The sequence below is a fragment of the Mesoplodon bidens genome, assembly GCF_964165515.1.
Source record: "Mesoplodon bidens genome assembly, chromosome: Y".
Classification (NCBI taxonomy): Eukaryota; Metazoa; Chordata; class Mammalia; order Artiodactyla; family Ziphiidae; genus Mesoplodon; species Mesoplodon bidens.
This window is the reverse complement of record NC_138180.1, coordinates 45,196,360-45,212,939: the sequence shown is the minus strand read 5'-3', so window position 1 is coordinate 45,212,939 and position 16,580 is coordinate 45,196,360. Positions and strand designations below refer to the sequence as shown.

Here is a 16,580-nt window from a genome sequence, read left to right as displayed (position 1 = left end):
TGTGTTTCCTCCTATTTAAGGTTTTAAGTCTTTCTCTTCCCCAATCACAAAAGATGACTTGTGTGTCAGGATAGTTTGATCACATACATAAAGCTACACAAACACATGGCCTTTTCATAACTTCACAAAGGGAAAACACTCAGTGTAAGTGGACTGCCAACCACCTGCTCTAATTTGTTATCCTCCAGTTTGTCTCATTGCTGCCTGCTTTCTGGAAAGAAGAAACCACAATACCCAGCCTTGAATATGTCTGTCCCCATCACCCAGCATGGCACTCAATTTACTGTGAATGAATGACAGGGTATATTTCTGAAAAACCTCAGTAGAAGAGCACTTTAGTAATAGTCCCTTTCTGCTTGCCATGTTATACACTGCTATGAATAAAGGTTTAAGGAATTTCTTTTTTTTTTCTACCAGAAAAGAGGTCCACAAGTATAATTATATAACCATATTTAGGATAGAATTCTGTTTAATTATCATAATTTAAAAAATTAATTTAGGAATTCCCTGGCAGTCCAGAGGATAGGACTCGCTCAGCACGTCCACTTGCTGTGGCCCCGGTTCAGTGCCTGGTCGGGGAACTAAGATCTCACAAGCCATGCAATGAGGCTTGAAAAAAAACATTATTTTAGTGTTGGCATTTCCTTTTTTTTTCAAATGGAAATATTGTTGAAAGCAAGCAGGGTCCTGTGGAGTCTTCCCTGGGGTCAGACCCCAGGCTCCCCCCCATGTCCCCTGCCTGTTGTTTTTAGAAAAGCTTTAGCCTCTTAGGCCTTCTCCAGGTTCCAAAGAGCAAATTTAATCAGAGAATTGAGAAAATACATAAAGAAAATTATCAGGCAAGATGGAATAATAAGAGTGTAGCCATAAAACAAAGTCAAGGACATTTATTTCCTCCTCAAGGGCTGTAGATAATATCCTGAGCCATATCCTTGAGTTGTTTTGCAGATACTGAAGCCCCCACCACGTGGAAGAAGTTAACTGCATGCTGACCACCAGCACATAGACCCCAGACTGCTTGGAGCCAGAAAACTGGTAATTGAGTTTCCTGGAATATCACCCTGTCAGCTCACCATCAACCAATCAGAGAATTGTACACAAGCTGATCATGCACTCTGTGACCCTCTCCTTCTCCAACCTTTCAAAACTCTTCCATGAAAGTCATCAGGGAATTCGGGTGTTTTGAGCATGAGCTGCCCATTCTCCTTGCTTGGTGCCTTGTAATGAACACTGCACTTTCCTTCCTCACAACCTGCTGTCAGTAGATTGGCTTTACTGAGCGGGGGAGAGTGGACCCAAGTTTGGTTCGGTAACATTGTTTACAGAATTTCTTGATTACTAAAACAAACTTATTCTTTAAAAAAAAATATATATATATGTATATATATACACACACACATATTTATTTATTTAGCTGCACTGGATCTTAGTTGTGGCACACGGGATCTTCATTGCCCCGTGCAGGATCTTTAGTTGCAACATGTGGGATCTTTTAGTTGCAGCATGTGAACTCTTAGTTGTGGCATGTGGGATCTAGTTCCCTGACCAGGGATCAAACTGGGGCCCCCTGCATTGGGAGGGTGGAGTCTTAGCCACTGGGCCACCAGGGAAGTCCCAAAACAAACTTATTCTTTTTTAAATGGACACATTGAGTAAGAAACTAATAGGTAAATGGAAGAGAAATCCATAAATAGACACTGGTATAAATAGGAAATGTAGTATGTGATAAAGTTTACATTTCAAATCAGTTGAAAAGGAAATCACATTTAACAAATGATTCAGGCATAACTAGCTTTCCTCCAAAAGAAAACCAAGTTATTCTCCCTGTGTTACTTATATATAAAAATAAATTTCAAGTGCATTAAATACATTAGACAATTAAAATCCAAGACCATTGAGATTATTTAGATAATTCTGGGGTGAAGGAACATTTGCTTGGCAAGATGAGGAACCTAAGTGACAAAGAAAAAGACCGATAAATTTGACCCCAAACAAATTGACAAATTTCTGTATGGTCAAAGATGCCATAAAACATATCAGCCACTCTAGCTGGGGCCACAGGGAGCAAAAGCACCACCCAGCAGACCCCTGCTTGACTTCCTGGCCTCAGGAGTGTGAGAAATAATAAATCGTTGTTTTAGGCCACTAAGTTTTAGGGTGGTTTGTTACACAGAAATATGTAACCAAAGCACAGGAGTACCTATTAAAGTGAAAAAAAAAAAAAGCATGCTTTTTGACCCAGAAAACCCTCTTTTCAGAATCTATCCTTCAGAAATAATAATACCAGTGGAGACCATCTCTATGTCTGTTGAGTGGGATCTAATGAAATAGATTTCAGTACATTTATCTCATGGAGTATTGATTAATTGATCTCTGCAGAAATGTTCATGATATACTGTTAAAAAAATTCAGGTGGCAAAATAATGTATATACTATAATTTCCTTTTAAAAGATTAAAACTAATATATATGAATACAAGCTCATGTATTTTTTTATGAACTTAGAGAAAAATGTAGATTATATACGTGAAACTGTTAACAGTGGCTTCCTGGGGGAGTGAGCACAGGGTGAGTTCTGGAAACAACTGCATACGGACCTTACGTATGCATGTTTGTGTTATTGGGTTTTTGCAAGGAGCAGACTTTTTCTTGTTTGAAAGAAAAATCCAATTAAATACTTAAATAAAAAGAATCAAAGGAACCTAAACACACTCTTGTTGTAAAAAGAAAAAAATATTACCAAAGTATATAAACTAGAAAGAGAAATAATCAGGTAATCGTTTTAACTCAGGTTATGAAACTGAGTCCCCCTAAAACCAAGTTCCCTTACCAAGTTTATGATTCATCTCTCCATCCAAAATTTTATTCCTTTTCTTGTCTTGTGCTCACTGAACACTCATCAACCAGAATCAGATGACTAAAATTGTTGTTGCTGATAACATTGTTAAAGTACTAAAATTGCTATTATAGATATCATTAACATATAAATGCAGGTTGTTTCTCCAGGGCAAGATGAGCTCACAGACCCACCAGCCATGGAACACCTGGCCAGAGAATCATAATCCAGAGACATCCTGACTCCTGCTTTTCCATTAAGAAATGTGACAAGACAATGCTTAACCCCAGCTTCTCTGTTTTTCCCCTTTAAAACAAACAAACAAACAAAAAATACCACACACACACACAACTCAAAGACCAAGGGGGTGTGGATCTGGATTGTCTCCCACCCCCTTGCTTGGATCCCTGCAATAAACCCTTACTTTGCTGCAAACTCCTGCTATCGCTGTGGGAGTTTGGCTTTCTACACCTTGGGCACTGGCCCTTTGCTCTGTTACAGTAAAGAGTAAACTGCATTTTTTACTCAACAATATGTCAGGGGCAACTTTCTGTGTCAGTACAAATAGATCCCAATAACCCTTTTTAATGTTTTCAGAATACTCCATTGTTTGGATATATTGGAATGTACTCAGTCAATTCCTTATTGTTAGACATTTACATTGTTTTCAGTTTTTCTGATGATAAACAATGATGGTTACCTTGTATATTATATATATATAGATAGATAGATAGATATAGATATAGATATAGATATTTACCCTCTTGTCTTAGAAGTGAACTTGCTGTCAAGGATATGCATATAGCTGGCATGCCTTCTGCAAAGACTATAGCAGTTTATGTTCCCACCAACAGTTTATGACAGGAGCCTAAAGAAAGATCTGACTAATCATTCTTCATGAAAGCAGCAAAGAGTTTACTTAGATTAGCAATTGGCAATGTTTTTATGTTGCTTTGATGTACAAAGGGATGTGGGTAGAACTGGCATTATTGTGCATTCAGACACCAAAATTCCTACTGACTGGGGGTGGGAGGGGTCACAGGAGGTTAGCCTAGGAGTCGGGAAATGAGGGAAACAAGTCTTTTGCTTGGAGATTGAAGAGAGGAGATATACCAAAGCAGACTGCCCCAGCTTGCCAGCTTGGATGACTTGCAGTGCCATCTTCTGGCAAAGAAGCCAAAAACGTTCAATTTTCTCGCTAGCAATAAAGTACTTCTTATAAGCAGGACTAAACCAGACTGGCAAGAGAACCCAGAGAGGTTTTAGGCGCTGGTGTGTTTGGGAGGGCATGAGGGGGAAGGAAGCGGATTTCTTTGAAGCCAAGGTCTGAATCATTTACATCTGAGGTCTCTGGCAGAATCTATGGTGTCTCTGCCACGCTACACACAACACATACAAACAGGTACTACAACCTGGGGAGTAGTAACTAAGGTGGCTAGACCACTGTCCTCCTTCAGCTTCAAGTTTGGATTCTCCAGTATCTCAGCTTTACTCTAGGGAAGGCAATTTAGCTGAAGGACTACACCGCACCTGATCCCTTATTACACAAAGTCTGTCTCTATCTTTGAAAGTCCTGCAATGAAGAAAGGTACTTAGACCACTAACCCTTTCAATATACCAGCGAGTAATGCATACACCCGTTAGATGTAAAGGTGTAGAACCACATTTTGTTTGTTTTGTTTTTGTTTTAATTTTTTTCTCTTTAAACCAAGTTATACTAAAAAAAAATTCAAGACTTAAAAATACTTTCTTGCTTTAATCATCCAGAATATATTAGGAATAGGCTTGCTTTTAAAAAACATTCTATTTATTTATTTATTTATTGAGGTGCAGTCCATGTACAATATTACATAAGTTTCAGGTGTACAACACTGTGATTCAATATTTTTACAGGTTATACTTCATTTATAGTTATTACAAAATAATGGCTGTATTTCCCTGTGGTGTATAATATATCCTTTATCATTTATTTTATACATAGTAGTTGTACCTCAGTCCCATACCCCCATCGTGCCCCTCCCTCCTTCCCTCTCACCACTGGTAACTACTAGTTTGCTTTCTATATCTGTGAGTCTGTTTCCTTTTTGCCGTTTTTTGTTTGTGTTGTTTTTAAAAATATATATTAGAGGGCTCCCCTGGTGGACAGTGGTTGAGGATCCACTTGCCAATGCAGGGGACACAGGTTCGAGCCCTGGTCCGGGAAGATCCCACATGCTGCGGAGCAACTAAGCCCGTGAGCCACAACTACTGAGCCCGTGTGTCACAACTGCGGAGGCCCACGCACCACGAGAGGGGTCACCACAATGAGAAGCCCCGCGCACTGCAATGAAGAGTACCTCCTGCTCGCCGCAACTAGAGAATGCCTGCGTGCAGCAATGAATACCCAACGCAGCCGAAAATAATAAATTTATAAAGGAAGGAAAAAAATAATTGTTGAATTATAGCTGATTCTTTGTTACATTCACTAGTTTATATTATTTTTTAGATTTCACATGTAAGTGATATCATACAGTATTTGACTTATTTCACTTGTCTTGCTTTTTAAAGCAAATTTAGTTTAAAAATATGGCATCCCTAAGAAATGGCCCTCAAGTTTAAAAAAAAAAAATCCCTTTTACTGTGCGGTATGTGCGAGACGAATTTATCACAGGCTTTATTCCACAGCAGCTCCAGCATGTTCTGACTGCCGCCGGGCCTCGCTCCTGTGAGTGAGGGACGCTCTGGTCTCCCTTTCCTCCTCTCCTCTCCTCCCGCACCTAGGGAGCCCGCCCCCGCCCCCGCCCCCGCCTGCCCTTCCCAGCCACCCCCGCTCCGCGCCGGCTTCGGCGCGCTAACGTCACACGGGCGCACCAGGGACGCCCCGCCTTCTGCTCTGGCTCCGGGATTTGGGGCGCCGCTTGTGGAGTCCTGATCCTGAGCCCGGAGTGCATCTCCGCGTTGCCGGGTAGCCAGCGCCCGCGTGGCGAGGCTGGGGGACGAACCGGCAGGGAGCCCCCAGCCCCAATGCGCCCGGCCCGCGAGGCCGCCGACAGCCATCTCTGAGAAGTTGGGGGGTGGCGCCCGGGGAACACCCCACGCCACCGCCGCCGTTGCAAGGGGCTCGGAAACCGGTTTGTTTCGTCCGGCGGCGCGGACCCGTGTCCCGGGGCGTTGGCCGGGGTGGCGCGGGCTGCGGCCCAATGCCCTTTCCGGACTGCGGGGGGATGCCTCGGGCTCGCTGAGCCCCGCGGGAAGGCGGCGACCCCCGGACGGTGCCCGGCCACGGCCGGGGTCCTGAGGTGAGCTGCGCTCGGGGCGGCGTGACGTCCGCGATGGTGGGGTCGGTCGGGAAACGGGAGAGCTTGCCTCGACTTCCGATGTAGAGGCTGCGGGGTCCTCCCTGAAGTGCGCGGAAAATAGCACCAGTAGCCGCACCTCGTCAAGATGGGAGTTCTCTAAGGAACCGTGTATGGTACTGAGCACCCTTTGGACATTATTTAAAAAGCGATAGTGATCATGGAATTAAAATAAGAGTAGAAGCGTTGGTATGAGTAAGAAGTCATTTATGTTGCTTATATCTTGTCTGTGATCTTTACGTATACCTTTTAACTAGAAAATGAGTAGCAGTTAACTGGCTGGCCCATAATCTTATATTTCAGTTTCCATAGTTTGATTCAACAATTTCTTTATGGAAAGCATTGAAAGTTCTAGGACTTGTAGAGTTCATCACAACTTTTTTTTTTATGCAGGCCTGATTTTTGTTCTCTAATGTAAGATCCGCCCCCCAAGAAGCAGAAATTTTTGTATTGCCAGGGTAAGTTACATCAGAAATAATTATGAAGGATTAAAAGTAATATCCAGTATATGCTAATAATGGCCTTTTCTTATGATGCAGCAGTATTGCAGAGGTGATGGAGGGAAGCCAGATATGGAGAGAAGTAGTTCTTTGTTTCTGCTTTAGATTTGTCTGAAATTAGAACATCCGCAGATCTGTTTTAACGTTGCCCGCTTGTTTTTGGTGAGAGGTAAGGAGCCTGTTTTGTGGGAAAACAGGTTTTGCACGTTAAGAGTCACCACTGGGAGTTTAGTAAAGGTTATGGAACTTGGAGTTCTTTTGAGGTCATTTTAATAATGCATTGACGTTGTACTCCAAGTATATTTTCCTCTGTCTAATTCCCTGGACTTGAATATATCCATTTCATGAATGTAAACTCTTTATTTACATGTTGGTACTTTCACTAGGGAAGCTGTTAATTGTTGTCTGAATAGTCTTACAGAGAGGAATAGACTTACAGAGAAGAACAACAAATATTTTGAAAAAACTCTATTAGGAATCCCGCTTTTGCTTTCTCCTTTTTTGAATTATGCGAAGTAAGACAGGGCCTTTCCTCTTTGAGGAGTTAAACTGAGCCTCTCCCATAACCCAAAATTGTATTCGTTATTTGGGGAGAACTATATGTGTAGATCCTGGTTGCAGACAGTACCCTGAGGGCTTCCTGAAATCTGTTGACACTTCTTTACCAGTGTTTCCCTTCAGGACAACTTGCTTGTGCATCAAATAGCTGAAGCAGCTGAAGAGGCTTAATGTTCCAGATTGGTGGGGATACAGCTTTTCATTCATATACTCTGACATTTTTCTCATTCGGTGCACAAAATTTTATTATGTCAAACATTTATTTGTGGCTTAAAGGTGTTCTTAGTAAAAAGTGAGGAAAGATGTCTAACTTGACTAGAGGCTAAGATATTTTTTCTGGAGCGTAGTTGAGATACTTGAAAAGAGTGATGCCATATAGAAAAATTTGACGGACATTTACGTATTTTATTGTCTGAAATTTGTGTTGATGTAAAATGAAGAAAATGGATTTAATTTTTTTTTCCATATGGCTACCTAGTCTAAAAACTATTTATTTCAAAATCCATCTTTTCCTTACTGATTTAAAATGTCACCATGGTCATCTACCAAATTAAAAAATTTTTTTTGTATATTTTTGGACTTTCTACGATTTACCTGTCTAGTTCATACTTATTACTGCTTTATAATGTGTCTTGATATCAAGTAGAACAACTCTTCCTTCATTGCTTTTTTTTTTTTTTTCCAGTATCTCTGGCTATTCTTTCTTCTTTTTTTCACATTAACTTTAAAAATCAGCTCCTCCGATCACCCTCACCCCCAGAGTTTGTGTTTTTACTAGGGAAGCATTAAATTTAGAGATTAAGTATTAAAATCTTTGGAATATTGAAACTTCCTTTCCTTTTCTTCGTTCCTTCCTTCCGGGTATGTCTTTTTGTTTTTTCTTCATTTTTTCTCTGTGTTCTTTTGTTGAATATATTCTGCTGGTTTATTTTCCAGATTACTAATCCTGCTGTATGCTGCCTGCTGTAAAACCCATGCAATGAGTTCTTAATTCCACATATTTTATATTTTAGTTTTAGAAGTTTTTAGTTTTTAAAAATAAATTTCAGTTCTTTGTTGAAATTCTCCATCTTTTAAAAAATCACTTTTGTCCATCGTTTCCTCCTATTTTCTTGAACTTATTAATCAAGGTTATTTGAAGCCCCCTGCTGATAGCTCCGTATTTGAGTCATTTGTGAGTCTGTTTCTGTCGTTAGGACTAGTCTGATTTAGTCTTGCCCTGTATCTGCACAATTTAGGAGTGGGCTGACTGACAGGAGAGGAATTTACGTGCACATTTTTGGCCTCTTGTTCCTTCTCCTCCTCCCCAGGATTTTGGCGGCCCTAAACTCTGACCTCTCTGTCCTCAGCCCATAAGGATGCTGCTTTCTACTCAAGCTCCATTCTGCTGTGCCACAGTTTGGAAAATGTCTTCAGGGAAAAGGCTGGGGTAATGTGGGACTCACTAGGATATTCCCACCTCTCAGTGAATTTCTTTCTGTTCTTTTATATATTTTACTCCGGGTTCGTGATTGTTTTTGGAGGCAGGGTGGTCTGGTACAAGTGCACCATCATGGTCCGAAACAGTCTCATCATTCATTATGTCAGCTTTCATTCAGTCTCCCAGACGGTATTTCCATTCTCAGCTGTGATGGGTGTTCCTAATCTGGAGACATCTCTTGCCTGCTGCCAAGATGGGAGGGGTGGTCGCCTGACTGGGGGAGGGGATGGAGGAGCTGTGTGTCTGACAGCTTCTTATAAAGTCTCCGCCAGTCACTGAGCTAGTCTGTAGTGGAAGTGACTTTGTCCCCACTCGTGGCTGAGGACACAGCTTTCTCTAGCTTCCTGAGTCAGTTGCTGCTTGCTCTTGTGTTTGTCAGCTTCCAGAATTTTATTGCCATTGCTGTCTCTCCTCTTCTGCCTTTCTGATCCTTTCAAGCTTTGTTAGCTGGGTTTAGGGAAGAAGCAGAGGTAAATATGTACGTTCAGTCTGATATCTTAACTTGTAAGTTGCAGTTTATTTTTTGATTTTTTAAAGATTTAGGCTAAAGATTTGGGGCATCTTTTGATTTTTCTGAAGGAAAGGCTTTGGCCATCTCTCTGTCATTCGTACTCTTTGTGGCTAATAGTGCAATTTTAAATTGTTGAAGTTTCCTACTTTCTGACCTACTTTTAAATGTTTTTCTCCTTGAGTCACAGACTTAGAATTCATAGGGCCCTTAAGATAGTATTTTGTTTAAATCTTTAGTGTTTTTAGATGAAGAAACTAAGACCCAGGGAAGTCGAGTGGTTTGCTTTTGGTCACATAACTTTTCTCTTCTGAATCCATTGCTTTATTTGTTATATCACAAGACTCTTGGAAATCTTAAATATCAAAAAAATCTCTAATTTTATACTTTGAGTATCTTCAGTATCACATATGTATTACAGGGATTAAATTGATGTAATTGTTAGAGACCTTAAGATAGTGTCGGGCTTCCCTGGTGGCGCAGTGGTTGCGAGTCCGTATGCCGATGCAGGGGACGCGGGTTCGTGCTCCGGTCCGGGAAGATCCCACATGCCGCGCTGCGGCTGGGCCCGTGGGCCATGGCCGCTGAGCCTGCGCGTCCGGAGCCTGTGCTCCGCAGCGGGAGAGGCCACAACAGGGAGAGGCCACAACGGTGAGAGAACAGGGAGAGGCCACAACGGTGAGAGGCCCGCGTACCGCAAAAAAAAAAAAAAAAAGGAAAGATACTGTCAAGTTGGTATGCGATTTCCCTCTGACTTTGAAAGCTGAAGCATAGAAAGGACAAATATTTATTTATAATTTGGGTTTATTACAGTAATGAAATTAGAATAGGATCCGTATGCTTCTTCAGTTACATGTTACGACTATTTTGGATGTGTAAGCCTATAGTACATTTTGTTGTTACCTTTTATTTCCTTTGGTTTAAAAACCTTCTAGAGTTGTTATTCAGCTGAGAAGTCTCCTGACTAAGAAGTAAGTACCCCAGTTACATATGCTTTAAGAGGCTGAAATTATCTATCTTGCCGTGTTTTCCCTTTCACTTCGTCTGACATCCAATACTAGTCAAGTGTAGACAGTGCAGAATAGGAGGGGTTGTTGGTTGCTCTGAAACTCACCTACCTTGCCTTTCATTGTCCAGAAAGCTGTCTGCACTGGATGTTATTTGGTGGCAGTGAGAGCCGTCTTTCTTCACCTCTGGGGCAGTAGATTCTCCTCCACTTTCCGGAGGTGCCAGAACACACTGTAGTCCTGTGGTGGGCAGCGCACTGCAGTGCTAGGACCCTCAGAGCCTCCATCTTGTTAGTGGGGTCCCTCAAAAGGGATTGGCATCTCCATTTTGGGGGAGGGCCAGATGGACTAATTGTGATTTTTTTTTCTTGGCAAAAGTCACAGAGTAATGATGGTTGTGAAGTAGTCTCATTGTATGGTTACTGTTTAATGTAATTTTTTTTTTTTTTCCTGTGGTACACGGGCCTCTCACTGTTGTGGCCCCTCCCGTTGCGGAGCACAGGCTCCGGACGCGCAGGCTCAGCAGCCATGGCTCAGGGGCCCAGCTGCTCCGCGGCATGTGGGATCTTCCCGGACCGGGGGCACGAACCTGTGTCCCCTGCATCGGCAGGCGGACTCTCAAACACCACGCCACCAGGGAAGCCCTATTTAATGTAATTTGATTTATGAAATTTAGTTTTCTAAGATGAGTTTATATTTTTTCTAAACAGCATAGTAATGTGATATCATGACCTAGAGAAATCATTAAATTCTGTCTGGGGCCCAGAGAGCTATTATATTATGCCGAATGACCAAACTTGGGCTTGCAAATATGTTTGGAGTGACTTTTCTTCTTTAACTCACTAGTGATGCTGTAGTGCTGTCATAATAGTTAATTTCTTGTTTCTCTTACAGCTGCTAAAAGCCATGTCATTTCTTACAGAAAGTTTGAAATAGAAGTTTCCTGAGGTAGAAGAAGGCTCTTTTCCCACAAATTTCTCTTAAGCATGATTATCCCATTGATTTACCACAGGCAAAGTTGTGGCCTTTGAGTCTTACAGACACAGGATATGAATTTTTTCATTTAAGGAGACTGGATCAATATATTAGAGGCAAAATAAAATTAAATTTAGTATTAATGGGTGAAATGAGAACATGAATTTGTTCACTTACAATGAGAGATATGGTAAACTGTCATAGAAATTGTAATATAGTCTTCATGACAAGCTCATTTTCTCCTAGAAGGGAATCATACATAGAAAGCCTGCGTGCAATGGAATGGAAATAGAAAAGAGCAAGTTATGTGAATCACTATTTTTTGAATTATTTATTTATACTTTATTTTTTATTTAAGTATAGTTGACTTACAATATTATATTAGTTTCAGGTGTGCAATATAAATATTTGATTTTTTTATACATTACAGAGTGGTCACCATGATAGTTACAATCTATCACCAAATAAAGTTATTACAGCGCTATTGACTGTATTCCCTATGTTGTATATGTTACATCCTCATGACTTGTTTTGTAACTGGAAGTTTGTACCTCTTAGTCTCCCTAACCTATTTCACTCACCCCCACCCCCACCCCTCTAGCAACCACCAGTTTGTTCCCTGTATCTATGAGTCTGTTTCTCTTTTGTTACATTTCTTCATTTGTTTTCTTTTATATATTCCATGTATAGGTGAAATCATACAGTATTTGTCCTTCTCTGTCTGACTTTCTTCACTTAGCGTAATGTCCATGTTACTGCAAATAGCACATTTCATTCTCTCTCTCTTTCTTTTTTTTTGCCTGTGCCACATGCCACGTGGCTTGCAAAATCTTCCCCCGTCAGAGATTGAACCCGGGCCCCGGCAGTGAAAGCGCCGAGCCCTAACCACTGGACCACCAAGGAATCACCTCATTCTTGTTTATGACTGAGTAGTAGTCCATTGTATATATATACCAAGTCTTCTTTATCCATTCATCTATTGATGGACAATTCAGGTGCTTCCATGTCTTGGCTGTTTTAAATAATGCTGCATTGGGGTGCACATATATTTTTGAATTAGTGTTTTGGTTTCTTCAGACAAATGCCCGGAAGTGGAATTGCTGGATTACGTGGTAGTTCTATTTTTAATTATTTAAGGAACCTTCATACCGTTTTCCAGAGTGTCTGCAGCAACTTACATTTCCACTGAGAGTGCACGAAGATTCCTTTTTCACTACATCCTCTCCAACACCTTTTTTTGGTTGTCTTTTTGATAATAGCTGTTCTGACAGGAGTGAGGTGATATCTCACTGTGGTTTTGATTTGCATTTCCCTGATGATTAGTGAAGTTGGGTATCTTTTCACGTGTCTGTTGGCCATCTGTAGGTCTTCTTTGGAAAAATGTCTATTAAGAGTCTCAACCCATTTTTTAATGGTTTTTTTTTTTTTGATGTTGAGTTGTATGAGTTCTTTGTATGTTTTGGATATTAACTCCTTATAAAGTATAATGTTTGCAAATATCTTCTCCCATTCAGTAGACTGCCTTATTGTTTTGTGGATAGTTTCCTTTGCTGTGCAAGTTTTTTAGTTTGATGTAGTTCCAAATGTTTATTTTTGCTTCCATTTTCCTTGCCTGAGGAGAGGTATCTAAAAAAATAGTGCTAAGATTTCAAAGAGTACACTGCATATGTTTTGTTCTAGGAGTTTTATGGTTTGAGGTCTTACATTTAAGTCTTTAATTCATTTTGAGTTTATTTTTGTATATGGTATGAGAAAGTAGTCCAGTTTGATTCTTTTGCATGTGGCTGTCTAGTTTTCCCAACAACCTTTATTGAATAGGCTGACTTTTCCCTGTTGTATATTCTTGCCTCGTTTGTCTTAGATTAATTTGCCCATATTAGTGTGGATGTATTTCTGGGCTCTCTGTTCTGTTCAGTTGATCTGTGTGTCCGTTTTTGTGCCAATACCATACTGTTTTGATTACTGTGGCTTTGTAGTATAGTTTGAAATCAGGGAGTGTGATGCTTACAATTTTGTTCTTCTTTTTCAAGATTGTTTTGGCTATTTTGGGCCTTTCATATTTTCATACAAATTTTAGAATTATTTGTTCTAGTTCTTTGAAAAATGCCATTGGTATTTTGATAGGATTGTATTGAATCTGTAGATTCCCTTGGGGAGGATGGTCATTTTTACAATATTGAGTCTTCCAATCCATGAGCACATTATATCTTTCCATTTGTTTGTGTCATCTTCAGTTTCTTTCATCATTGTCATAGTTTTCTAAATACAGGTCTTTTATTGATACCTCCTTAGTCATATTTATTCCTAGGTATTTTATTCTTTTTGCCACAGTTGTAAATGAGATTTTTTTCTTAATTTCTCTGATAGTTCATTGTTAGGGTATAGAAATGCAACAGATTTCCATATATTAATTTTGTATCCTGCACCTTTACTCAATTCATTTATTAGTTTTAATAGCTTTTTGGTGGTGTCTGTAGGATTTTTCTATAATACCAGGTAATTTCTAGTATCATGTCATATGCAAACAGTGATAGTTTTACTTCTTCCTTTCCAACTTGGATTCCTTTTATTTCTTCTTCTTGTATGATTGCTTTGGCTAGCAAAGCTACCAGTTGCTTTGATTTGACTTCCAATACTATGTCGAATAAAAATGGCAATATTTGGCATCCTTGTCTTGTTCCTGATCATAAAGCAAATCCTTTCAGCTTTTCACCATTGAGTATGCTGTTGGTTATAGGTTCATATATTACTTTTATTATGTTGAGGTATGTTCCCTCTGTACCCATTTTGCTGAGAGTTTTTATAGATGGATGTTGAATCCTGTCAAAAGCTTTTTCTTCATCTATTGAGATGATCGTATGGTTTTTATTCTTCAGTTTTTTTTCATATGGTGTATCACATTGGTTGATTGGCAGATATCTCACCAGCCTTGCATCCCTGAGTTAAATCCCACCTGATAATGGTATATGATTCTTTTAATGTATTGTTGAATTTGGTTTGCTTATATTTTGTTGAGGATTTTTGCATCTGTGTTCATCAGTGATTTTGACCCTTAAAGTGATATTTTCCTTTTTTGTGGTATCTTTGTCTGGTTTTGGTATCAGGTGATGTTGGCCTTGTAGAATGAGTTCGGAAGTGTTCCTTCCTCTTCAGTTTTCTTTGACTGGCTTGAGAAGGATGGGTGTTAACTCTTCCATAAGTGTTTTGTAGAATTCGCCTGTGAAGCTGCCTGGTTGTGGACTTCTGTTTGTTGGGAGTTTTTTGATTAGTGATTCAATTTAATTATTGTTGAGCCGTCTTTTCATACTTTTTTTCCTTCCTGTTTCAGTCTTGGTAGGTTATATGTTTCTAGAAATTTATCCATTTATTTTAGGTTGTCTATTTTATTGGTATAAAGTTATGTATAGTAATCACTTATGATCTTTTGTATTTCTGTGGTATCATTGTAACTTCTCTTTCATTTCAGATTTTATATATTTTTCTCTATTCATAAGTCAGGCTAGAGGTTTAGCAATTTTCTTTATTTTATCAAAGATCCAACTCTTAGTTTCATTTATCTTTCTATTTGTTTTTAGTCTCTATTTCATTTATTTCTGCTGTGAACTCTGTTTTTTCCTTCTACTAACTTCAGGTTTTGTTCTTTTCATAGTTCCTTTTGGTGTAAGGTTAGATGGTTTATTTGAGATTTCTTGTTTCCTGAGATAGTCTTGTATTGCTATAAACTTCCCTCTTAGAACTGCTTTTGCTGTGTCTCACGGATTTTGGATCATTGTGTTTTTGTTTTCATTTGTCTCCAGGTATTTTTTGATTTCATGTTTAATTTCTTTAGTGATGTATTTGTTGTTTAGTAACGTATCTGCATTTTTAATTTTTTTGCAGTTTTTTTCTTGTAATTGATTTCTAATCTCTGTTGTGATCAGAAAAGATGCTTGATATGATTTCACTCTTCTTAAATTTATTGAGACTTGTATCTTGGAGAATGTTCCATGTGTGCTTGAAGAATGTGTGTTCTGCTTTTGGATAGAACGTTCTATATATATATCTCTTAAGTCCATGTGATCTAATGTGTCATTTAAGGCCATTGTTTCCTTATTGATTTTCTGTCTGGGTAATCTGTCCATTGATGTAAGTGGGGTGTTAAATTTGCCTACTGTTATTGTGTTTCTGTCAATTTCTTCCTTTATGTTTGTTAATATTTGCTTTAGGTATTTAGGTGCTCCTATGCTGGGTGCATATATATTGACAATTGTTTTATCTTCTTGTTAGATTGATCCCTTTATCGTTGTCTATTGTTATTCTTTGTCTCTTGTTACAGTCTTTGTTTTAGAGTCTGTTGTCTGCTATAAGTATAGCTACCCCAGCTATACTTTCCATTTCCCTTTGCATGGAATACCTTTTTCATCCTCTCACTTTCAGTCTGTGTGTGTGTTAGCTCTGAAGTGAGTCTCTTGTAAGGCAGCATACATGCTGTGTCTTTTGATTGGAGCATTTAGTCCATTTACATTTAAAGTAGTTATTGATAGGTGTGTACTTATTGCTGTTTTGTTAATTGTTTTCACGTTCTTTTTTAAGTTCTTTTTCTTGTTCTCTTCCCTTGTGATTTGATGGCTGTCTTTTCTTTTTCTTTTTTTGGCTGCGCAATGTGCCTTGTGCAGTCTTACTTCCCTGACCAAGGATTGAACCCCGGCCCATGGCAGTGAAGGTGCCAAGTCCTGACCATTGGACTACCAGGGAATTCCCTTGATGACTATCTTTAGTGTTATGTTTGGATGCCTTTCTCTTTTTTGTGTATCTATCTATTATACGTTTGGTTTGTGGTTACCACGAAGTTCATATATAACAACCCCCTTCCCTCCCTAACCCTCTCTCCCCACTGTCTCTCTCTCTCTGTCTCTCTCCCTCTCTCCCTCCCTCCCTCTCTCTCTCTCTCTCTCTCTCTCTCTCTCTCTCCATATATATATATATATATACACACACACACACACACACATATATGTATGTGTGTGTGTGTGTATGTACTATAATTATTTTAAGTTGATGATCACTTAAATCCTAATGCATTCTAACAATTTTGTGTTTTTTCTCCCTACCCCCAAATTGAATGTTTTTGTCTTCATTTCTTTTTTGCATCTTTTTGTTTATGTATCCCTTAACTACTTATTGTGGATATAGATGATTTTACTACTTTTCTTTTTTAACCTTCCTGCTAGCTTTATAAGTGGTTTATCTACTACTTTTACAGTATGTTTGCCTTTACCAATAAGATTTTTCCTCTTGTAATTTTCATATTTCTAGTTATGGTCTTTTCTTTTCCACTTAGAGAAGTCTTTGTACATTTCTTGTAAAGCCAGTTTAGTAGTGCTGAACTCTTTTCACTTTTGC

General features: G+C 39.3%; 1 protein-coding gene across 1 annotated transcript in view; it reads left to right on the top strand.

Moving 5' to 3' along the window:
* Nucleotides 1–5,714: 5,714 nt before the first annotated feature.
* Nucleotides 5,715–16,580, top strand: part of LOC308609681 (serine/threonine-protein kinase Nek1-like) — a gene marked incomplete at its 3' end in the record, with an annotated part of 151,820 nt that continues 140,954 nt past the window's right edge. The window contains 1 exon segment of the mRNA XM_081223394.1: nt 5,715–6,113.